The 24,352-nt window shown below is 42.7% G+C and overlaps 1 long non-coding RNA gene across 4 annotated transcripts in view; it reads right to left on the bottom strand.

The window, feature by feature from the left end:
• The window catches only part of LOC128351840 (uncharacterized), a 36,510-nt gene that overhangs the window by 3,886 nt on the left and 8,272 nt on the right, over nt 1-24,352 (bottom strand). For 2 of the 4 annotated variants that reach the window (XR_008320071.1, XR_008320072.1), the window contains 2 exons: nt 22,399-22,556; nt 11,640-11,795 (listed from right to left, as the gene is read on the bottom strand). This is a non-coding gene — a long non-coding RNA (uncharacterized LOC128351840). Of the gene's footprint in view, nt 1-11,639; nt 11,796-22,398; nt 22,557-23,729; nt 23,772-24,352 lie in introns of all 4 variants that reach the window. The other 2 variants (XR_008320070.1, XR_008320069.1) reach the window with 2 other exon arrangements.

Genomic DNA, 24,352 nt, shown 5'->3' with positions numbered 1-24,352 from the left:
GATGTTCCCTGATCATTTTTGGCTGATTTTGGATCATTTTTGGCCTGTTTGGGGCCATTTCCAGCCCATTATGGGGCTCTCTGCATTTTGGAGGCTATCATATATGCCCACTCACCATCTGTGTGGATGGGTCTGGTCATGCAGATCAACAGTGGGCATGTGTGGCGGCCTCCAAAATGACTACCACCACAGCAGAGAGACCTGTAACAGGCCAAAAATGACCGAGGGAGGGAAAACATCAGGACACACACACACACACCTGCGGCTGTGGCAGCACCGGTAAGTCCACCATTTTTTTGTTTTTGTTTTTAAAAATCTTGGCCTGTCCCAGCAGGTTCGGATTGACCTTGAGTCAAACTAGGCCCAGTCCAGCTTAAAGGCCGGATGCTGGTTTGAATCCACTGGTACTATATCGGGCAGCAGCGATATAGGAAGATGCTGAAAGGCAACATCTCATACTGTGTGGGATGAGGCAATGACAAACTCCTCCTGTATTCTACCAAAGAAAACCACAGGGCTATGTGGGCACCAGGAGTTAGAATTGACTTGACGGCACACTTTACCTTTATGGTCAAAACACTGCTTGAAGTCTTAATTGTCAAATATGAATAACACTGTCTGTAAATAATGTATTGTTTTCACTATTCCGTAAGTAGTCATTGAAAAAGTAAGTTGTATATGTGAATATTGAAGAAAATATTAACCTTACTTTTTTCAGTGAATAAAACAGCCAATTATTTTTCAACTAAACCACTGTTGACAGCAAATGTGTACCTACTGGGAGCATTATTGGCTGTATAATATTGCAAAAAAGCATCCTACAAAATAAAGACATTAGACAGAAAGGATGAAGAGAGCAAGTGCAAATAATTAATGCCTTCCTGTCCTCTGGATAATGTCCAATGTTGCTTTCAGTGGTTCCCAAAGAACAGTGAAACTCTGAACCCTTGTATTTTAGCTTCTAGCAGTGAGTAGTGGGGCATATCAAGAACTGATAAAGGCACATCTAATCATTCTAGACAGGCATAAAAATTTTTAAAAATGAGATAAACCTAGATGATCTTAAGGTTCCTTGTTGACCTTAAAACTCATGATTTGCTTCAGTGTGGAACAGATGTTTTCCTCAAAGATCACATTTGATGAATTCTATTGATTTGTACCTTTATAAAGCTGAATATGAGCCTTGCTCATTGCATGTAAAGCTTGACCTTGAAGTTCTCACAAGGATTGCCAGGAAAATGGAGGGTGGGCAGATAACTAGAAGGAAAACCAGAAAAGTACTGGAAAGAAACAAAGCATTGTGCATACATTTAAGGGGGGGGGAATTGTTATTTACTAGTAAACATCTAGGCTGGAAACCATGGTTAAAAAGCAGAAATCAACAACAAAAAAGAGAACACAGATTAGGAGGAAAGAGAAGAGGAAGCGACGCAAAGGCCAAGCTTACAGAGATGTAGAGCTGAAATGTATTAGCACGCACAGTAGTAAAATAACTTAATCCTTTTCTGATAGCTTTCTAGGTCAGCATTGGTTTTGTTACAAGAATCAGAGAGTGGTTTGAAATATGTATGGTTGTGGGTACTATTGTATTTGGTATTGTCACACATAAAATGAATGAGCAATATATCAACAGCTTTGTTTTTTTAAGAGAAGAAAACCTCCAAACTGAGCTGTATGCTTGAGTCTATCTATTTATGGTACTAGATAGTGCTTTTGACTCTTCAAGATAAAGTGTGGCTTAGGAATCTATCTATCTATATTTTTCTCTAAGGTGTACTCGTTGCTAATCTCATGTGTGTGGCAACTCTCACGAGTGTTTGCAAGTGAGCTGCTGGCAGGGGGAGAGGAAAGCGGCACTGCTGGAAGACAGGCTTGCAGGTGAGGCAGGAAACAAAATGGCGGAGAAAACTGCGGCAGCGGTGGTGGTGCGTGGGCAGGCGGGGGGAAACAGCAGTGGGCAGGGAGGTGGAGAAGAAAATAGCAGTGGTGGGTGGGCGGTGGTGGGTAGGGCCGGGCGGGGTGGGGTGGAGCTAGAGTTGCAGATGCTCTGTGCTCAGCCCAGCTAGTTTGTCTTATATTTGTCAAGTGGGCAAAACAGTATCAGTTTATTTAAAATATAAAAATTGTCAGAACCTAAAAAAGTAGATATCACTTGAGAATAAAACCATCTACAATCTGTTTCAATGCATAAATTGAGACTGGAATAGTTTCAGCTGCCCTATATTACAACTTAAATAAGAATGGAATTTAAAGACTTCTGCATTCATTGAGTTAAATATTTGTTAACCTGCATTCTCTATACTCCGAATGGCAACATTTGTGTTTATCCATCTCGAGCAGTAATTCATGGAGAATTCAGCTGCCAATTTGATTTTCAGTTAGGTGAAGTTAATTTGTTCATTATTTTTAGCCTACTTTCCTGTAGGCTTATGAGATCACCCGGCATTCTGTGTGTGTGTGTGTGTGCGTGTATGTGTCCCCCGCTATCAACTTCACGATGCCTGGACCAAGATGAACCAAATCAGGTACAGTTGTAGGGAAACATAGGGACACCTCAGTGGTGTAGTTGGTGATGATGTCATCCACCCTGATCCAAGATGCAGACGCATAAACTTTTGTGGTGCAAGTGGACTAACTTGTGAACTGCCTAATCGATTTGAACCAAATCTGCTACAGCTGTAGCGATACATAGGGATGCTCAAATGGTGTGATGTGATGGTGATGTCATCCACTCCCATTCAAAATGGCAGCTGCGTGAACATCTGAGGCATAAGTGCACTAACTTATGGACTGTCTAACCAATTTAAACCAAATTAAGTACAGTTGCAGTGAGGGACACACAGGGACACCTTAACAGTGCAGTTTGTGATGACGTCATCCACCCCAATTCAAGGTGGCAGACACGTAAACTTTTGAGGCTCAAGTGGGCTAACTACAAGTTAACTTACTTAACTGATTTGAGCCAAATTTGGTACAGCTGTAGGGACACATAGGGACACTGGCATCGTTTATGATTATGTCATCCACCCCAATCCAAGATGATGGTTGTGTGAACGTCTGAGAATCAAGACAGCTAATTTGTGAACTGTCTAACCCATTTGAACTAAATTGGGTACAGTTGCAGTAAGTGACACACAGGGACACCTCAATGACATAGTTTGTGATGATGTCATTCACAATGATTAAAAATGGCAGATGTGTAAACTTTTGAGGCACAAGTGGACTAACTTGTGAGCCACTTATCTGATTTGAACCAAATTTGCTACAGCTGTAGGGACACATAGGGACACCTCAATGGTGTTGATTGTGACAATGTTATCCAACCCAATTCAAGATGGTGGGCACATAAACTTTTGAGGTGCAAGTGTACTAACATGTTGACAGTCTAACCAATTTGAACCAAATTTGCTACAGCTGTATGGACATATAGGGATGACCCAATGGTGTAGTTTGTGATGACATCATCCACCCCAATCCAAGATGATGGATGTGCGAACCTTTGAGATGTAAATGCATTAACTTGATGACTGTCTATCTGATTTGAACCAAATTTGTTACAATTGTAGTGAATGACACACAGGAACACCTCAGTGGTGTAGTTTGTAATGATGTCATCCACCCTGATCCAAGATGGCAGATGCATGTACATCTGAGGTGCAAGAGATCTAACTTGTGGCCTTGATTACAACCAAATTTAGCCCAGTTGTAGAGACAGTGAAAGGAAAGTAGGCTGATTTGTTCTTACTGGAACAACTTGTTATTCTTTACATCAATTTAACAACTGCAATGAAATTTCGCTGCTCCCCTTAGCTCGTCTGCGGGGGTGGGCTCCTTGCCCAAGCCTCATGCATGAGGCACGAGGTAGGGATGGCCACCTAGCTGGCTGTTGGGGGTGTGGCTAGCATGTCTGTTGCTGTGACCATGATCCAGCCCTTTTCTTTCTGAGACTGAGAAGTGATGTGAGGAGTACTCTTTAGGCACTCATCCCGGACCTCCATTGGCCTCCCTGTGGCTTCAGTTCATGGCTTGGAGACATTTCAGTGGTAGACATTTCAGTGGTGGCTGCTCCAGTGGAGCTTTTTAAAATGTTCTCCCCTGGAATCAGGGGACACGGTGTCTCCTGGATCATGGCGCGTTTGGAGGCAGATGCCTCCATTTTTGGAAAGGTGGGCTCTGCCTGATCTCCCCCCTCCGCTTTTCTGGTCATGTGAGTTGGGAGGGGGGTCATTTCAGGGCTGGGGTACCTTTCCCTCATTAGCCCCCTGCCGGGTAGGACATTGTTGGAGGGTTATACATCTGGGAAGTTGCTTTGTATGTGTATGGTTGAGTCAGTATAAGGCAACATCCTAGGTTCCTAAATGGTTCTTCATTGTTCTCAGTCTCCTGAAGAGAAGCAAATGTAACATTTGAAGGAAATATCCTCCACCCACCCGCTATACATGTTTAGCCCTCTTTTCTGGACCTGTCTGCCAACTTGGTTGGTTGCTTTGGCTTGGCAGTGTTGGTATGGCATGAGTGTGCTTGTTATAACTGGGGTGCCTCCTGGTGTGTGCTTCTTCTTCCTTGTGCAGTCATGCCACCAAAGAAGGCCACTTGTAAGATAGAAGGCAGGCCAGTTCAGCCCACCAGATGCTAGGCGTGAGCATGGAACTGGCTGGTCCAATTTGGATTGAGTCTGAACTGGACCCAAACCAGACCAGGCCAGTTTGGTCCGGTACCTGCTTGAACCCACCCTGCTCCGGGTCAGTCTGGTCTGGGGGTGGGATCCATTTTTTTTTTTTAAATGCACTTAACCCCTCTGGGGGTGTTGTCTTAGGCAGCAGTGGCGGAGGGCTCTAAAGAAGTTCCCCCTCCCCTGTGGGCATCTTTTATTCCTGAAATTGACCAGTTGTTGGCCCTCCCCCCTTGGCATGGTGGCCATTTTGGAGGCCACCACACCTGTGCAATAGGCCTCTGGATGACCTGGGCTCATTTCAGGAATAAGAGAGGCTGGTGGGGAGAAGGGAACCTCCATCCTCCCCCTGCCCACACTGCTCAGACAAATCCTCCCGAGGGGGTGAGTGTAAAAAAATCAATTTGATCTTTTAAAAAACAACTTGCGAACCCCTGGTGGGGGGGAGGGTGTTCAGTCCGGGGTCAGAATGAACGAGGTAGTTCAGTTCGACTCCAAACAGTTGAAACAAACTGGTTCAACATTGTACACATTTGATGTCGAACCTGTTTGCATAACCCCTTGCACATCCCCGTCCTCATCTACAGGAGGTGTCTCCTTCCCTTTGGGAAATCTTCTCCTGGCCACTAAGGAACATATTTAGAGGGATGAATACATGGAAATATTCCAGCTCCTCTTTAGAGAACCTGAGCTGATGCCCAAGGAGGGAGAACAGGTAAAAAATCGGGAAAAGAGTAAACGTAAATCTACTGAACACCTTTGGGCCAATTGGATATCTGTGTTCACTATCTATATGGGAGTAATTATGCATGTGTAATTATGGGAGTAATTATGCAAATAAAAACAATTGTTTTTATGTCATTGTTAACCGCCCAGAGACAAAAGTTTGGGCGGTATATAAGTTAAATAAATAAATAATAAAAAATAAATTGTGCAGCTGGCTTGTAACCCAGCCTGGTGAAGTATTTTACATGACCCCCACCGCACGATAAGGTCATCTGGGGAGGTCCGTCTCCAGTTACCACCGCTTCGTTTGGTGGTGACTCAGAGGCGGGCCTTCTCTGTAGCTGCTCCTGGGCTGTGGATTGCACTCCCAGCAAAAATTCGTAATCTTAATTCTTTATTGTCTTTCAAGAAAGCCCTTAAAACTCATCTGTTTGGCCTGGCCTTTCAGGGTTTTTAATTAGTTTTAATTGTTTTGATGTTAACCTGGCTTTCAGGGTTTTAATTGTTTTGATAGTTTAATTGTTTTATAAGATGTTTTTAAATTGGTGTTTATATTTGTATTTCTGTTTTAATTGTTTTAATGATTTTTGTCTTTTAATTGTAAACTGCCCTGAGCCTGCTCGGAAGGGCGGTATAAAAATTGAATAAATAAATAAAACAATAAATAAATAAATAAATATTTTGATATAATTAATCAGAGGTTCATGGAATTTGCCAGAAATGCCTGACAGAGATATGACCAGTGCTTCTGCATGAGAACTTATTTGGAGCCCCACCCCCCTTGGGTCAAGGAACATAAGGAATTTTGGCTTCAGATTATCACCTCCTCATGACCCGTGAAGGGGGAGTGAGCCAACAGTGTGCACATGATTTCTAAAGCACCAGCAATCATTTCCCCCATTAGTGCCTATACACAATTGGTTCAAACCCAGCTGGAGGGGCAGAGTGTTGCACGTGGTCGCTTTTATCAGGTCAGATAAAATTAACTATATCTATCTATCTATCTATCTATCTATCTATCTATCTATCTATCTATCTATCTATCTATCTTAGATAGATAGATAGATAGATAGATAGACAGATAGATATGGGCTGACATACTGAGCTGCCAGTCTTTGTAGAAAATACTGAGCAAGATGGACCAATGGTCTAACTTGGTATAAGGCAGCTTCCTATGTTTCTATGTACTGTGCAAAACTCCATTTATATTGTAACACAACATACACACAGCTTTGTAAATGTGCTCTTTCACACATGCAAAAATTGCACAAATTTGGTTGTGTGATAGTACGGCCATTAGAAATCATGGCAGTATATGTGTGTAATTTTTGCATATGCATAAGAATACACTTGCTGAACTGTGTGCACATGGTGTTACAACTTGCACAGAGGTTTGTGCAGTATGTCAGCCATGATCACTATTTGCAATTATGTGCAAATCGATGAGAATTTCTAACTGCTATATACTTAGTTTGATTTGAGAGAGCAGAGAAAAATGTCCAAAGCTTTGGTGCTTTGCAGTCAAGAAGGTGAGCCTAAAACCTTCTGATTTTATTCCCTTACCTCCCCCCTGCTACAAATACATTCCATATTATCAGACTAACTGAATGCCCAAATATCGGATCAGGATCTTCACCAAATACATACTACCAGCTTATGAGAATCCTGGGCTTATCAATTATAGATCTGTAGCAAATAATTGTAAGGCCCTGAAGCAAAGGAACATGGATTAGCATGTCTGCTGCTAACAGCCTGACCCATCCATGATTCATGCTTTCTCTCTCCTTTTGTTTCAGCTGTGGACTGTTAAAAAAAAAAAAAAGCATTATTGAGACTGATTTGCAGCTAAACTCTGGGAAGTGTGAGGTGAGGTGTGGCTGGTGGCTCTCCCTTGCTGGACGGAGAGAACGGGAAATAAAGACTGTCAGGCAGCAAACGCTGCCTGAAATGGACAGGGGGAGAGCTCATTCGGGCTCTCTGGAGCCAGAGCCACACCCCTGTGTGCGTGATGTCACACACAGGATGTCACTAGAGGGGCTGCCGGGTGGGGCCAGACACAAGCAGCCATTTGGCTGGCTCCACATCTGGTGTCAAACAATTCTATCATTGCTCCAAATAGGGGTGTGCAAATCCCGTTTGACTGGTTTGAGTTCAAAAAGTGAAAGTGGGGTCTGAAGTTTTTTCTGAGGTGTGAATTCTCATTCTATCATAGCAAATGAGATTTTTTTCAATTAAACAACTCTCATGACCCCACTTTCACTTTTTCACACTTTCCTTTACTATGAATAATATGAGGAAGTAATCAATTTAGCACACTTCACCTTATGAAGACAAACCTCATAAAAATAAATTCACCAAAATTCACCCCCTGCCCAATCACTCTTAAATTGGGCATGGGTGGTAGCCTCCACCCATTAGACACTATCTACCAGCCCACCCCACTCCTTTGGGGCAGATCCACTTTCTGCCCCTGATCTGCCCCAAAGACACCCAAACTTCAAAAATTCTCAAAAAATCAGCCCTCTGCCCAATCCCCCTGAAATTGGGGTGGTAGCCTCCACCCATTAGGCACTACCACCCCACCCCACTATTTTGGGGCAGATCCACTTTCTGCCCCCAAACTGCCCCAAAGTCACTAAAACTTCAAAAATTCTCAAAAAATCAGCCCTTTGTCCAAACCCCCTGAAATTGGGGTGGTAGCCTCCACCCATTAGGCACTACCACCCCACCCCACTATTCTGCCCCAGGCCCCACTTTCTGCCCCAATCTGCCCCAAAGACATGAAAATTTCAGAAATTTACCAAAAATCAGCCCTTTGCCCAATCCCCCTGAAATTGGGTGGTAGCCTGCACCCATTAGGCACTACCACCCCACCCCACTCCTTTTGCCCAGATCCCATGCTATGCCCCCGAACTGCCCCAAAGTCACTAAAACTTTAAAAAATCGCCAAAAATCAACCATGAACCGAATCACCCGAATTTTTTGGGTCCGAAATTCGGGTGATTCGGCTCGTGCCCGAAAATATCGGAGGACATCGGGGGTGATTCGGTTCGGCCCTGAATCACCTGAAATTGTTCATTTCGGGCACAGATCGTTCTGTGCCCGAAATTTTTTGCACATCCCTACTCATTTCATGCCCAGCATCAGTACAATTTCCCAGTCCAGCGGTGTGGTGTCCCTGAAAGCATCAAGGCAACCAATCATTCCATCTGCTTGTTCCACGCTATGGTTCAAGCAGGGTTGCCTTTGTGCCTTGCCAGGGGTATGGGAACTGCTGACCACACCCTGCACTGGTGCTGAGCAGAGTGTTCTGTACTACCTGCAGGAACCAGTGGTGGAATACAATGAGATGGATGTCATCCAGTTTTAGGCAATATGGTGCCAAGTATGGCTGGGCTTGGCAACAGTTGCTGAACAGCTCTTCTCCTGCTTCCTGACCAGTGTCCAGAGAAAGCGGGTGCTGACCAGGGACTTGGTGACACCCCATCGTTTGTGTTAGGATGCTGTGTACTAAAATTGAAGCTGATCAGTCAATTGGTTGATTTTTACTATTTCTTTTTTTAAGAATGGGAGGGTATTTCACAAAATAGTTATACTTTCTAAAACATTTTCCTGGGAACCCTTCCCTGTCTAAAAAAATAACTAAAAATCAACCAATTGACTGATAAGCTTCAAATTTACTGTGCTACCCAGCTACCTTGTTACTAAATTTCCTGGCTACCTACCTTGGCATCTGGTTCTTTAACCTCTTTGGTACCTAGATACTTTGCTACTATGATTCTAAGCTGCAGTAGCTCCCTGCTACATGGTTACCTTGCTACCTCGCCACGTTGCCACTGTACCTCCTTGTTACCTGGATATCTTGCTACATTGTTACCTGGCCACCATACAACCTTACTATCTTGCTACTCATGACATTGCCAATGAGCTGCTAGCCACATAGATGCCTGCTATTCGCTTTATTGGCTGGGATCGGGCACTCTAGAATTGTCCTGTGTCACTTGAGATATTGCCCTGAGAGTCATGCAGCTCTCAGATACATTTTATTCAGAAGACACAGAGCATTTCTGAAGGCTCTGTGCACAGAGCACACATTGCCAAAGGTTGCTCTCTCCAGTGAGCATCCAACCGTGGATAGCTAGGGAAGCTTTCCACAGTGGAGACAAAACATCCTGGTGTGCTTCCAGTGCCTTGCTCAGGATGGCAGCCATCATTTCTCCACCTTCGTGGGGGGCGAATTAATAAAGATTGGTCCAATTGCATGAAAGAAAGAAAGAAAGAAAGAAAGAAAGAAAGAAAGAAAGAAAGAAAGAAAGAAAATTGCCAGATTAGAAAGAAAGAGGATTAGCATCCACAGCAAAGTGCTTTTCCCCAATAAACTGCAGACTTTTCCCTTCCTGATTCTTCAGTCCTTAAAATTAAGGAGCAGTGTGGCTCTGATCATGTTGAGAGCACCTTTCCCTACAACCACAACTACACATTTAAAAGTAAGGAGCTGCCTCCTGGGTTCTCCTTAAAAAACAACTGGATCAGTCTGCACTCCATACAAAAAACTATTCATTGTTTTTGAGATCATTGCTGCCCAGTTATTAGTAATAAGTAAAGTCTAGGAAGCTACAAAAAGGAAGACGAATTCCTTCAGAAACTGGAAGGCCTGCCCAAATGAAGAGGACAGAAAAGAAAACAAACTCAGGCACAAGAAATACAAGGAGACAATAGTAAAAAGTAAAGTGTGCCGTCGAGTCAGTGTCGACTCCTGGAGACCACAGAGCCCTGTGGTTGTCTTTGGTAAAATATAGGAGGGATTTACCATTGCCATTTCCCTTGCAGTATGAGAAGTGCTGAGCCTTTCAGCTGCCCAATATAGGTGTTTTCCATAGTCTGGGAAACATATCAGTGGGGATTCGAACCGGCAACCTCTGGCTTGCTAGTCATGTCATTTCTCTGCTGTGCTATAAGGAGAGCATAAGGGAGGTGAAAAGAGAGTTTGAGGAACATTTAGCTAACATCAAGGGGGATAACAAAAACTTCTTTAAATATTTCAGATGCAGAAAACCTGCCAAGGAGGCAGTTGGACCGTTAGATGGAGTGAAAGGGACTATTAAGGATGATATGGAGATTGCATAGAAGCTAAATGAGTTATTTGCATTTGTCTTCAAGGCAGGAGATACTTAGGATATACCTGTGCCTGAACTAAATTAGTCAGGGACAGAGGCTAAAGAATTGAATCAGATAGAAGTGACATGATGTGACGTTCTATAAACTGTCTGGAAAAATTAAAAATTAACAAATTGTCACAGCCAGATGGCATCCACTGGAGAGTCCTTAGAAAACTCAAATTGCAAAAAATATGTAATTTATCCCTACAATTGGGCTCTGTACCAGAGAACTGGAAAGTAGCCAATGTAACACCAATTTTCAAAAATGGGTCCGGAGGAATGCAGAAAATTACATGTCTGTTCCAGGCAAACTGATATAAAGCATTCTCAAAGAAAACATTGTTAAGCATACAGAAGAACAGGCCTTGCTCAAGAAGAACCAATCAGCATGGTTTCTGCAAAGGTAAATCTTGCCTTGCCAATCTTTCGAGTTCTTTGAGTGTCAGCAGGTGTGTGGATAAGCATGATCCAGTCAATATAGTATACATGGACTTTCAAAAAGCTCCCAACAAAAGTTCCTCATCAAAGACTTTTGAGAAAACTTAGCAGCCATGGGATAAGGGGACAGATGCATGTGTGGATTGTTAACTAGTTGGAAGACAAAAAACAGTGGATAGGAATAAAGGAATTCTCTAAATGCAAGGAAGTAAGAAGTGAGGTCCCAGAGGAATCTGTACTGGAACCAGTGTTATGGCATTTATTCATAACTGATCAAGAAGCTGGGGTATGCAGAGGGGTGGTCAAATTTGCAGATGGGCTGTAGGCCAACTCCAAGCTAAGAGGCAAGATGACTTTAAATACCAGTTGCAGGGGAGCAACAGCCGGAAAGAGGGTGTGCCCTCAGCTCTGGCCTGTGGGCTTCCCAGAGGCATCTGGTGGGCTACTGTAGGAAACAGGATGCTGGACTAGATAGGCCTCCAGCTGGGCTGTTCTTATGTTATTATGCTCACTTGAAGAGGAGCCCCAAATTCAGTTTATTGTAACAAATTGAGAAATGACCAGAATAGACCTACTAATCCAATTAGTTTTCACTGTGCTTTCAAGTGACTGTCTAACCTTAGCATTCTCTTTATGGGACTTACTTGCTTTACTGTAAGAGACTCATTTGCCAATTCTCTGGAGAGGCTATGGAGACATTCTTGATGCTTTCCTTTCTTGGAATATGGAGAAGAATAATCCACTGATTTCCCTACATATGCCATTTAGTGTACAAAAACTTTCTCAAAATGCACGGGAAACTGCAGAAAAGAGTTATAGCAGGAAATGTATGTATTTGCGGTTACATTCTTATACCACCTTTCGTTAAAACAATCTCAAGGGGGTTTGCAAAACATTTAAAACAATACAACCATAAAATAGTTACATAATAAAATATTGTATTGAAATATAAAAATACAAATCTAATTAAAAATTTAAAAAACATACACAATAGGATCATAAAATACAGAGCAGAAGCAACAAAAACAACACTCATATAAAAACCTGGGTAAATAGCCAAGATTTCACTTGCTTTCTAAAAACTGTGATGGAGAATGAGCAGATGCCCACTCAGAGGGCAGGGCATTCCAAAGCCTGGGGGCAATAACTGAGAAGGCCCTGTCCCGCGTGCATGACAGCTGAGCCTCCCTCATTGTCAGCATGTGGAGCAGAGACCCCTCCAATGACCTTTTCACATGGGCAGAAATCCTTGGGAGCAGATGATCCATCAGATATCCAGGCCCCAAATTGTTAAGGGCTTTAAAGGTCAAAACCAACACCTTGAAATGGACCCAAAAACAAGTTGGCAGCTGTCAATGTAGCTCTTTCAAAAAGGGTGTAATATGATCCCAGCGGGCAACTCCAGATCCAAAAATCCTAGCTGGCACATTTTGCACTAGCTGCAGTTTCCACATATTCTTCAAGGACAGCCCCACATAGAGTGTGTTACAATAATCCCAATGTGACGTTACTAAGCCATGGGTCACTGTGGCCAGATCTGCCTTCTCGAGAGAGGGACACAGCTGGTGCACTAGCTGAAGCTGCACAAAGGCTCCCCTGGCCGTTGACGCTACCTGAGCTTCCTAAAGCAAAGCCAGGTCCAGCAATACCCCAAACTGTGCACTTTCTCTTTCAAGGGGAGTGCAACCCCATCCCGAACCAGTCGAATCCCCTCATCCTGATTGGCTTTCCTACTGACCAACAGCACCTATGTCTTGCCCAGATTCAATCTCAGTTTATTAGCTCACATCCAACCCATCACAGCCTCCAACCCCAATTCAGGACATTCTGTTATGGAATGTACATATAGGAGCTGGAGAGTGAGTGCATGAGAGTGTGTGTTGCCATAGTAACCAGGCATGGAACGTTTGGCAGGAGGGATTTAAATAAGGACAGTTGGTTAGGAGAAAACAGTTGGAGTTGAAGTCATAGGTGAATTACGGGAGAGGCAGTGGAAGCAGCTGCCTAGGGCAGCAAATATCCCACCAGCAGCATTTTTAAAAAGAAAAATATACATTTTTAATGCATATGTGTGTATGTTTTCACTTGATGCCACAACGGCGGGTGCCTGCCATGCGGGATGTAAAGAGGCAAAGGCCGGCAGAGAGAGCAGGCAGGTAGCAGGGCAGCAATAGCCAATGCAGCGGAGAGGGCAGTGATACGTCCTATCCCAAGCCCGCCTACCTCCCAAATAAGAGTGATCGCCCTGTCTTGGGCCTTTCTGTGCATGCATCATTTTTGAGGTAGACGGGCTTGGGAAAGGACCTATCGCTGCCCTCTCAACCTCATTGTCTATTGCTGCCTCACTGCCTGCCTGCTCTCTCCACTGCCCATTGCCCCTTTGCATCCCGCATGGCACGCACCTGCCTGCCACCATCATAATTTGAGAGGTGAGTGGACAGGCACATGATGAGCTCGCACCACCGTGTTCTTGCACAGCGCCAGTTTTAATTAAAATAGAAATTCAATTATCACCACCCCCTTCCTTGCCACTGAGGCAGCAAATCTTTGGCCACTTATAAGCAGCAAAGAACTTAATTTGCTCCTGGTTGGAGTTGGAGATAGTTGGAGCTGAGCATTGGGAGTGAGAGGTTGGACAGAGCATAGCAGAGAGGTTGTTCAGGGGTTTGTGTGAGACTAGGTTGGTGAATGTGTGGAGACTGTGGAACCAGCAGTACACTGGTGTAGTACTCTAAGAATGGGGTGTGTTAAGCCTGGGAAAGAAACCTTGAATGTAAGAGGTGCCCAGAAGTGAGACCTCCTGGTGACAGGCAAGAAGGTCTGGGAAAACTCAGTAACTCTACAAACCAAGTTTTATTTACCTCTGTCCCAGTTGTATCACCTCCCTAAACATTTCATCAAGAAGGAAAAACCACTCAGAGTTAAACAGCTGATATACTGAGCAACCTTGCAGAGAAGTTTATGTGCCCTGCCTTAAAGAGATCTTTATTCTAATCAGTTGTAAATAATATACTTATTTATTCTTGTTTTTGTTCTACACCTACACTGAACATATACTCCTATCCTGTGCTCATGAGGCTATGCAACCAAGGTATTGAGAACTAAGAGCAAGGTAATAAGTAATCATATGGTGGCAGCAAAAGAAAGTAAAAACTGAGTAAATTCCCAGAACCTGGAGACTAAGTTATTATAAAACAATATAAAAACAAATCACACCCTTGGACTTGAGAGAGGAATCAGGGTGGGATACTGACACATCCTCTGCCTCCCTAGGATCAGGTGATAAGGAGACATAAAGTTGAGTATCAGCTGCATGTTGTTGACAACTCAGTCCAAGTCCCTGGATGACCTCTCCCAGCAGTTTCATATAGATGTTAAATAGCAGGGGGGCGGGGAGAGAGAACTGAACCCTGCAGGACCAAACAGGCTAATGGCCAAGGAGCCGACCAGTAGTCTCCCAGCACCACCTTCTGGACCCTCCCCACAAGAAAAGACCAAAGCCACTCCAAAGCAGGACCTCCAATCCCTATACATGAGAGGCAGTCCAGAAGGATACCGTGGACAATGGTGCTGGACACTGCTGATAGGTCCAGCAGAACCAACAGGGATGCACTCCCACATCAAGCTCCCAGTGTAGGTCATCCACTAGAGCGACCAAGGCAATTTCAGTCCCATATCCAGGATAGAAGCCTGGATATGAGACAAAAAGCCTAAAACAGCACATCCGGGAGGAGATAAAATGGGTATGGTGGTCACTTTAGTATGTGTAGTGTATCCTGAATTCAGTCAGTTATAAATATTATACTCTAGAGAGGTATACTAGTTATTAATCAAAATTAAGAATTTGGAAGCTTCTTTATACTGAAATCCCTACATGTAAACCTGACCTTTGAATAATAAATTCATCTTCACTTGATGGAGGCCTGGGGGCTTTTGAGCCAATCCCAGAATGACTGTCTAGCAAACAACCAGAATAATAAATAATTACACAGAGAAGGGGTGGGGGAATCTCTAAATTAAATATAGTGATGGTTTCGTTGTGTAGTCAATATAATTGAATTTCAATGACACCAAATGTAAGAGAAGTTCTAAAAATGTGTCATTCACGGTGGATTGTCGCCAGAATCAATTTTCAAGAGAAGTGTTAATTGAAAAAGAGACACTAGTCATTTCTTAATTATACTTCAAAGTGTCTTACTTCAGACATTTTCAGTTTATTCCATTTTTGTTCAAAATGTTAGGAAAGAAATAGAAGAACAGAACAGACAGATCAAATGATTAATAAATACTAAAAGTTATGCCAGCTTCTAATTTTAGCTACTTGCTGGCAGTTTGAATTGGGGAGTTGATTGCAGATTCCACATAATGTCAATTAAGAATGTGTATCTGATTTATAATAATGGAGTATGTATTTACCTGTAATATTTCTACCCCACCTCTTTTACCACTTGAAGTAACTTACAAATTATTTAAAACAATGCATTATTTTCAGTAGCTGGCATCCTGACTACTGAAGTACCAGTGCAATGGGAGAAACTCTGGTGCTTCTGAAGAGATCCAGTCTAATGCAGCACCAGGGCTAGTCTGTGTTTGTGTGAGTGAATTTCAGCAATCTTGTTTAAAAAAGATATTGTTGTGCGTTTAGAAGGGCAAATTGGATGATCACCCCTTTCACATGATTAAAGGACATAGGAACATAGGGTGGGATCCTGACACATACTGAATCAGACCATTAGAAAATATGAACATAAGAACAGATGTGCTAGATCAGGCCCATCCACTCCAGCATCCTGTTTCACAAAGTGGCCCACTAGATGCCCCTTGGAAGCCCACAAGCAAGAGCTGAGGGAATGCCCTCTCTGCTGCTGTTACATCCCCGCAATTAGTATTTAGAGGCATCCTGCCTCTGAGACTGGTGGTGGCCTATTGCCCTCCCACTACTAGCCGGTAATTAGACCTGTCTTCCATGAATTGATCTAATCCCTTCTTAAAGCCATCCAGGTTGGTGACTGTCACCACAACTTGTGGCAGAGAATTCCAGATATTAATTCTGCATTGTGTGAAAAAGTACTTCCTTTTGTCAGTCCTAAAGTTCTTGGCAATCAGTTTCTTGAAATGACCCCTGGTTCTAGTGTTATGTGAGAGGGAGAAAAATTTCTCTCTATCAACTTTCTCCACACCATGCATGATTTTATAGACCTCTATCATCAGCCTTTGCTAGGGCTAGGCTGAATGTACTACCTTCAGCTTTGCTCCAAAGGAGGTTCTCTAAAGAACCTCCTGTTTCGGAGTTATGTCCATGTGGGGAGGATAGACTGAAAACAGACACGGATACTCTTCTATACTGCTCCCTTTATCGTGATTCTAGGAGTGAATTACTGTATCCATTAATAGACCAATTCCCTGGTAGGCCTGATTCCTTCTATCTTAACTACTATTGGCTGATACTAACGATGAAGTCACCAAAGTGGTAGCCAAATTTATTTATGGGGCATCCCGCCACAGTCTTTTATAGGTTTGATTTTATGGTAGTTTTAGTTTATCTGTATATGTATCATTATATTTACTCTATTTACTGTAATTCCAAATGGTTGTGTTATTGTCACTTTTGTTTCTGTTTGGCTGACAGCTGCAATAAAAGAACTAACTAACTAGCTAACTATAGACCTCTATCATGTCATCCATCAGTCATCATCAACTAAAAAGGCCCAAGTGGTGTAGTCTTGCCTCATAAGGAAGGTGCTCTAGGCCCCTGATCATTTTTAGGGGTGTGCACGGAACCGCTGTGGGGGTGGGTTCCTTTAAGGGCGGGGAGGGTTTACTTACCCCCCCCCCCCCCGCCGCTTGCCCCCGTCCAGCGCGCGTATTTAATGTAATAATTGGGGCAGCAGGATACTTCCCTGCTGCCCCTTGTCCCTCTGCAGTGCCGCCAGCCGCTTTGACTCACAGTTTTGAAAAGTTATTACTGCTGCCCAGTGCCAATAATAAAGTCGAAGAAGCTGGCCTCTCCGCCCGGCGGCTCCCCCAGGAGCCGCCGCCGCCTCCCAGCAGCCACTGAGAACGGCTCTGCCATGGCAGAATGCAGCCACTCTGTATGTGGGGGAAAGTCGCATGGTAGCCGGAAGTGAGGGTTGCCGTGGCGCGTCGGCGCATCCTCCATGGCAGAGCCGTTCTCAGTGGCTGCTGGGAGGCGGCGGCGGCTCCTGGGGGAGCCGCCGGGTGGAGAGGCCGGCTTCTTCGACTTCATTATTGGCACTGGGCAGCAGTAATAACTTTTCAAAACTGTGAGTCAAAGCGGCTGGCGGCATTGCAGAGGGACAAGGGGCAGCAGGGAAGTATCCTGCTGCCCCAATTATTACATTAAATACGCGCGCTGGACGGGGGCAAGCGGTGGGGGGGGTAAGTAAACCCTCCCCGCCCTTAAAGGAACCCACCCACCCGGACCCGAACCAGCCAGTTCCGAACCGGTCTGGACAGTCCGGAGGCCTTTACAATGGCCTCCGGACCGGTTCGGACACACCCCTAATCATTTTGGTTGCCCTCTTCTGCACTTTTTCCAGTTCTACAATGTCCTTCTTAAGATATGGTGACCAAAACTGCATGCAGTACTCCAAATGTGGCCACACATTCCCTTCCTAATGATTCCAAGCATGGAGTTGGCCTTTTTCACAGCTGCCACACATAGAGTTTACTCTTTCAATGAGCTTTCCACCATGACCCCAAGATCCCTCTCCTGGTCAGTCCAGTCACTAACAGCTCAGATCCCATCACCATATATGTGGTTGGGATTCTTTGCCCCAATATTATTATTATTTCTTGTTTACACAGTCAGATAGGTGTTATTGACTGGTTTGTTTTATCCAGACATTGAGTCCTTCCCAGGGACCTGGGATGGCTGAATTTTATCACCAATACTGTTGGTTATTATAGATATCATCGCAAAATATAGGCTGTTCCCAGTAAAGTTGCTTTTTGTAATTGGCTGATGGTGATTTCTGTGGCCACTATGGTGTTGAGGTACTCTTCAAGTTGTTTTGGAATTGAACCTAGGGTGCCAATTACCACTGGGATTATTTTGGTCTTTTTCTGCCACAGCCTTTCAATTTCAATTTGTAGATCTTTGTATTTTGTGATTTTTTTCTATTGCTTTTTCTTCTATTCTGCTATCCCCTGGTATTGCTATGTCAATTATTTTGACTTGTTTTTCTTTCTTCTCGACTACAGTTATATCTGGTGTAATGTGTGGCAGATGAATGTCTGTTTGTAGTCGGAAGTCCCATAATATTTTTACATCTTCATTTTCTACAACTTTTTCAATTTTATGGTCCCACCAACTTTTGGCTACAGGTAGCTTGTATTTTTTGCAGATGTTACAGTGTATCATCCCTGCTACCTTGCCATGCCTTTGTTTGTAGTCAGTCTTACAACAGCTGATTAGGTGGTCCACTGTTTCATCTGCTTCTTTACAAAGGCGGCACTTGCTGTTTGTTGTTGACTTTTCTACTTTTGCTCTTATTGCATTTATTCTTAGTGCCTGTTCTTGTGCAGCCAATATTAAACCCTCTGTTTCTTTCTTCAAGTTGCCATTCTTAAGCCATTGCCAGGTCTTGGTGATGTCTGATTTTCCACTTATATTGTGCAAATATTGGCCAAGCAGTGGCTTATTCTTCCATTTTTCTGCTCAGTTATTGGCTTGTTCTTTCTTGTAGGCGTGTTTTGTTTCATTGGTGTTGAATAGTTTCTCGTTATTGACCATTTGAAGTGCATCTTCTTCACTGTCCTTGCTATATTCTTCAAGGCCTCTTTTCTCCTCCTCTACTGTTTGATAGACTTGCAGCATTCCTCTTCCACCTGAGCTGCGAGGGAGGTAGAGCCTATCTACATCACTGTGGGGGTGCAGAGCATGATTGATGGTCATGATTTTCCTGGTCTTACGATCTAGCGTCTCTAGCTCTGCCTGGGTCCAGTCTATTATCCCTGCAGTGTATATAGCCCAGGTATAGCCCAGGTGTTTATGGCTTGTATGGTGTTCCCTCCATTGAGTTTGGATTTTAGGATTTTTCTAACTCTCCTGATGTATTCACTTCCTATTTTTCTTTTAACTTCAGTGTGTGCAATGTTATCAGCCTGGAGAATGCCCAAGTATTTGTAATGTTTTTTCTCTTCCAGGTTCTTGATCTTGCTTCCATTGGGCAGTTCTATTCCTTCTGTTTTTCTTATTTTTTCTCTGTTCATTATTAATGCAGCACACTTGTCTAGTCGAAACTCCATTGCTATATCGCTACTGAATATACAGACAGTGTTCAGCAGTGACTCGATCTCTGACTGGGACTTTCCATACAACTTCAGATCGTCCATGTACAGCAGATGGTTGATTTGACTTGATGTTTTAGATGTTTCGTATCCGAGGCCTGTTTTGTTTAGTATTTGTGAAAGTGGAGTCATGGCTATTACAAACAACAGAGGGCATAGTGAGTCCCCTTGGAAGATACCTCTTCTAATGCTAACCTGTCCAAGTGTCTCGCCATTGATTGTTAACTGTGTACTCCACATGCTCATTGCTTTTTAAATAAATATCTGAATGTTTTTGCTGACACCAGTGGTTTCTAAACATTTTAGTATCTGTGTGAGGCAATGAGTCAAAGGCTTTCTTGTAGTCAGTCCATGCAACACTTAGATTTGTTTTTCTTCTCTTGCAATTTTCTAAAATCATTTTGTCAATCAGCAGCTGGTCTTTTGTGCCTCTGGTGTTCGGACAATTTCCTTTCTGTTCAACTGGATGCTGTTTGTTAGTTAATAAGTGTTGCATCACTTCATCTGCTATTATTCCAGTTAATAATTTGAACATGGTTGGCAGGCAGGTTATCAGTCTATAATTACTTGGAACTGCACCTTTTGCTGGGTCTTTCATGATGAGATGAGTTTTCCCAGTTGTTAGCCATTGTTCAATATCACCGCCTTTCATAATGTGATTGAACTGTTTTGATAGTTGTTTATGAAGGCTTGTTAGGTGTTTAAGCCAGAAGCCATTCAGTTCATCGTCGCCTGGCGCAGTCCAATTTTTAATTTTCTTTTCTCTTTCACTTATTAATTCTGATGTTATTTTTAGATCTTGCATTTGTTGCTTACATTTTTCCACCTCTTTCACCCAGCTTGCTTTTTTATTATAATCCATTGGATTGTCCTATAATTTCCCCCAGAATTGCACTGTTTCTTCTTTATTTGGAGTTTCTACGTTTCTTGCATTATCTCCTTCTATGCTTTGGTAGAAACATCTCTGATTTGACTGGAATTGGAGATTCTGCCTGTGTTCTGTAATTCTGACTTCATATCTGCTAATCTTCTTTGACACTGCTGTGATTTGCTGCTTTATTATTTCCAAGACGTCTCTAATTTTCTTTGAATCTAGGTGTTATTTTTGGATCAGATACTGTTTGGTGTTTTCATTCTTCAGCTTCTTGTCTTTCATATCTTTCAATTTACTAGCATCTGATCTAAGCCTGGAGATTTTATATTCTAATCTAATCTTCCATGTAGGTGATTTACTACTTTCTTTTTTTACAGGTTCACTGATCTTATATCCGAGCTCTTGTGTTATTGTTGCTGTACTGTACATTAGTTGGTTTGTTTCTTGCAAATTCTTGGTTGTTATTTCTGCAAGTGCAGCATTGACATCTTTTAATGCCTGAGCAAGTTGTTTTTTGGCAACTGTTTTTAGAGCTGGAAGTCGAACCCTGGTGGTTGTTTGGTTCATGTGCTCAGTTATTTTTTGCTTTAGTTCTTGCTGCTTTTCTGTTAAACAGCATTTGGGTTTTTGAGGTGAAGGCAAAGGGGAGGTTGCCTGGTTTTGATTTTGAAACAGTTCAGCAACAGTGGCATCCTCTATTTCCAACACCTTCTCCACCTGCGCCTGAGCAACTGCTTCAGTTGGTGGTAATTCTTCTTCCATATCTGGAGCCTGTGTTGCTCTTTGCAGTTCTTCCAGCTCAACTTCTGTGAATACTTTATTTCTTATTAGGAATCTTCTCTGGTCTGCTAGCCTTTGTTCTGTTATTTCTGTATCTGGATGCTTCTCTTTCCAAATTTGGTACATTCTTTTTAAATAACCTCTTCTAGTTGGACTAGACTTGTAATAGCAGATCATTATTTCCTTGTTGGCATTTTCCATATATTTTTTTCGGTTAAGCGATGTTTCTTCTTGTAACCTTGCCATCTCCAGCCCTGGTTGCTTAACTGAAGATTCTGAGTCCTGTTGCCCACTTGCCACCAGATGTCCAGGGACTCCAGCACCTGGCGTGGTCCTTGTTTACCTGGGCGACAACTGATCCAGTATAGATTTATTAAAGTTACGTCTCACCATATTGTTGATGGGAGAGGCACTCTTCGTCTGGCTCCTCTGGTGAGACCTGTCCAGTATGGTTGGACCTCTGGCATAGCTCTCACCTTCCTCAGAGCACGCAAGCCCCACAACCACGCCAAGGTAGTGCCTCACTGGGGGTTGTTGTTGTTATTATTTATTAAATTTATACCCCGCCCAAACTTACATCTCTAGGCGGCCAATAAGCATCACTTTACACTTGCCAACACTGAACTGCATTTGCCATTGGCCCATCTAGCTCAGTATTGTCTACACAGACTGGCAGTAGCTTCAGGATGCCATTAGTTACTTTAGGGGATGCATGCATGTTCTTGATGGAGGGAGAGAGAGAGAGAGAATATATTTATTTAGTTATGTAACGGACAAATGAGAACAAACATGGGGAATTATAGTTTCTAACAAACTTTGGCAGTTTTCTCAGGTACTTCTTGCAACAGAAATTCCAGATTATGAATGATGAAGCAACGAACATAATTTCATATACGTATACAGTGCACCACTAAGAACAGCTTAACTATCATCCTCAAATTACTCTGGAGTAGTCTCATCACCCTCAATAATACTCTAGACATAACAGAATTTACCATTAAGATGCAGTGCCATTTTGCCATCAAATAAATAGATCTATATCATCCTGTAAAGCAACGGAACAGCCCTTCCATCTGTTAAAATCCTTTATATAGAATTGTTTTAGTGGTACCCTGTATGTAGCACCTGTTGTTATTAACCTTAAACAGATTATAAAGGACATCTTATAGCCATATTCCTGCTGTGTATTGCAAAATGTTGAACAATCATGATTGATGCTGCAATTATAAAGTTAATGGTTCTGTAAGTCATTGCAAAGTCATCTTTCAGTTAAACATTAAGATTAAGGTTTTAAAAGTGAAGAAAGCTATTTTGACCTTTAACTTACAATGTAGTTCTTATTTGAAATATAAACTAGTATTAATAAGGCTACAGGGAAGTGGGACTACACTGTCTTTTGAATACAAATTCATTATATTCATCCCTTGAATACTCACCTATATGTACCATAGGTTCTCTGGCTTACTGAACACATCTTGAAGTAGTCATGCTGTTCCTTTAAAATTTGAACACCAGTGAAACTCATTATGTCAGTTCCTGGAAATGGCTATCAGTGAAGGATCTACAACACCTCACGATTTTAATATGAGTATATCTACAGAAATAAAACATTTTTTCTCAACCAATTCAAGTGCAATTCAGTATAGTCTTGATTATGTGGTCTATTTAAGACTGTCCTTAAATTCTATCTATCTATCTATCTATCTATCTATCTATCTATCTATCTATCTATCTATCTATCAACACATTTGTTTATCATAAATGAGACAACACTCTCAGAAACAATGAAGCTGAGCACACACAGTCCAACCAAGGTTATGGCAATCCAACCTGGGTGGGGCTGTTTGTGTGCTGATCCTAATGTTGTGTGCTGATCCCAATGTTCCCTCCACTGCAAACCTGACTACTAACCCCAGCCTTTAATTGGGGTTAGAGGGCATGAGTTAGAACTCCAGGACTGGGGTCATGTATGTGCTTGGGCAGCATACTACCTGAACGCACAGAGAGTTGGGTGCCTAGAGCATCCAAATCATGGGGGATTCCCCCAATATACCATGCAGTGCACATCATGTGGTGTATGCCCGTAGGCTAGCAACATAGGAAGCTACCATATACTGAGTCAGACCATAGGTCCATCTCACTCAGTATTGTCTACACAGACTGGCAGCAGCTTCTCCAAGGTTGCAGGGAGGAATCTCAGCCCTATCTTGGAATTGCCAGGGAAGGATCTTGGAACCTAGTTGCTCTTCCCAAAACAGCTCCATCACCTAAGGTGAATATCTTACAGTGCTCACACTTCTAGTCTCCCTTTCATATGCAACGATGGTAGACCCTGCTTAGCTAAGGGAATAAGTCATGCTTGCTACCACAAGACTAGCTCTCTTCCTGCTGAAGTCATTTTTCCTACCTTTGGCAATCCATGCATGGATTGTGTGGGCACTCAAAATGTGCTGCTCTGAACAGCAGGACAATCATCTGGGGAGAAAGTAGATGCAACCTACTGCTTCCTGCCTATGAACTGGTTGCATGCACAACATTTATAGCTGGTGCACTAGACAGCTGCTCAGTTGTTGGTCAGCGACATCCCCATGGAGCATATAATACCAGTTTCAGAGAGTGCCATTGCCTGGCTGTTCTTGGTATAAGTGATATCTTGAGAATTACATCATCTCATGCAATCCTCTTCCACTGTCGTGAGATAATCTGATGAGATCTTTATCCACCTCCATCAGATACTATATTTGTATCCAGTGGGATAGGCCCTTACCTTGGCAGCCCTTTTCCCTAGGATAGCCACAACGTCAGTTCCCTGAAAATGTTAGGAAATAGGTAGTAAACTATTATATTCGTCCATAGTTTGGGCATCTATGGGAACAATTAATTGACTTAATATGTTATGCTGCTATAATTACTTCAGAGCTAGTCTCTTATTTATGAGTCATGCTTTTTTTGTTGTTAGGTATCATTGATTGATTGATCATAGTTAATAGTACTGTATAGCTTATCAGCTATCTTAGAATTCCTAGAATGCTGAAATGCAGGATAAAAATGGAAAAATAATTTTCACATAGACATCATATGGATTTCTAAAATAGTATGAAAAAAAATTCAAATAGTGCTTCGCAATGGTAATCAAAGTGGTTTCTGTAAGAAATAGGGGTGTGCACAGAACCAGTTTTGCCATGGTTTGAGTGCGAACCAGGATTTGGCTGAACTGGGCTAATTCAGTTCAAACACAATTCAAGTTGAACTGGCTTGTACATCGCTAATCAGAAAACTACATTGAACTGGACACTACTTCATTCTAAAAAGTTATATATAATTTATCAATTTTTCCCCTTTTATGCTATGCTGTAATCCTTAGTAATTGGAAGTGAATGCCATTATTTA

The sequence above is a fragment of the Hemicordylus capensis genome, chromosome 3, assembly GCF_027244095.1.
Source record: "Hemicordylus capensis ecotype Gifberg chromosome 3, rHemCap1.1.pri, whole genome shotgun sequence".
Lineage (NCBI taxonomy): Eukaryota > Metazoa > Chordata > Lepidosauria > Squamata > Cordylidae > Hemicordylus > Hemicordylus capensis.
This window is presented reverse-complemented; position numbering and strand designations above follow the sequence as displayed.